We start from the raw sequence: 1,598 nt of genomic DNA, 5'->3' as shown, positions 1-1,598 counted from the left end.
AGAGCTCCTGATTGGGGAAACGTTTCTGCATGGACGTCATTCCCACATGGCGCTGCACCTGAAGGAAAGAAAGGCGAATACGCTGGAAGAGATGCTGGATTTTGCTGACCAGTTTTGAGATGCTCATGGAAGTCTAAATCTCGTTAAATCAAAGAAAGACAGCCGAGACGATACCGGGAGGCCCGAAGCAGACGATAAAAGAGGAAGTCAAAGGACAGCTTCCTGATGTTATCTTTGCAACCGCACTGGGCATCAGGCTTCACAATGCCGGAATCATGCCACTAACTACAGCCCCACCTGCTTCAAGTGCGGGCGAGAGTCACAAGGCGGACGCGTGCCGTGCAGGGCCAAACGATAGGACACAGGCGTCATGTATTTACTCGCCGCCCAGGAAGTAAATCGGGAAAGCATTCGCGATGACTATGTGGAGCTCAAAAACGGGGAGAGAATCCCTGTCGTGAATGCAGTTATGATGACGCGACCAAAGTTTCTGGTCGAAGGACTGCCGGTGGTGGCAGGCACGTATGAAGTTAAAGAAATTTCAGTATTGCGGGATACCGGATGCAATACAGCCATCATGAGGAAAGAGCCCGTCCACTACGATCAGCTGACTGGAAAGAGCAGGCCTGTTTACTTAGTCGACGGAACAGCGAAAATGCTGCCCGAGGCGCGGGTTGAGGTTAACACCCCGTATTTTCGGGGATCATCACCGCTCTCTGCATGGAGGAATCTCTTTACGACTTAATTCTGTGAAATGTAGAAGGAGCAAGGGCACCTGATGACCCGAAGGAGGTGGTTGAAGAACCAGTTTGTAGCGAGCCCGTCGACGAGAAAGCTGTAGCAGCAGTTGTAACTCGTGCACAAACCAGGAAGCAACCAAGAGAGTTCCAAGCACTCAAAACGCCCGATGTCGCGGAGGAGCCGAAAGGAGAGTTACGCGGATCAACAAGAAGAGACCAAGTCGCTCGAGCCTTGTTTTTCCCAAATTGGTAAGAAGCTCACGTGCCGGGACGCCGAGCGCAAGATATAATTCAGGCGGGAAGATGGGCTAGCTACACAGAGAAAACTGGGCAGGTGCTGCGTCAGCCGGTTGTCCCAAAATGTCAGCGTGAGGCGGTATTGAAAACCGCACACGACGGAATAATGGCCGAGCATTTGGGCGCGCAAAAGAGCAAGGACCGGATATTGGAAGAATTTTTCTTGCCGGGCATCACCGCCGACGTGAAAAGATTTGTTGCTTCATGTGACACCTGCCAGCGAACAATTCCGAAGGGCAGGGTACCCCGGGTACCGCTAGGAAAGACGCCACTAATTGAGACCCCCTTCAAATGAGTGACCATAGACATCGTGAGTCCAATTCAGCCCCCTTCCAAGCACAAAAATCGGTATATCCCGACCCTAATGGACTATGCAACCCGATACCCAGAAGCCGTAGCGCTGCCGAGCGTGGAAACTGAGAGAGTCGCTGAGGCGCTGGTAGAGATGTTCTCTCGATTTGGAGTCCCTAACGAAGTTCTAAGCGACGGGGGCACAAATTTCACTTCCGACTTGATGAAGGAGGTGGCCTGGCGTCTCTCCATATGCCAGCTTCACACGAC

This window comes from Amblyomma maculatum, chromosome 8, assembly GCF_055883805.1.
Source record: "Amblyomma maculatum isolate TAMU_Amacu chromosome 8, ASM5588380v1, whole genome shotgun sequence".
Taxonomy (NCBI): domain Eukaryota; kingdom Metazoa; phylum Arthropoda; class Arachnida; order Ixodida; family Ixodidae; genus Amblyomma; species Amblyomma maculatum.
The sequence above is the reverse complement of the archived record's forward strand: the minus strand, read 5'-3'. Positions refer to the sequence as shown.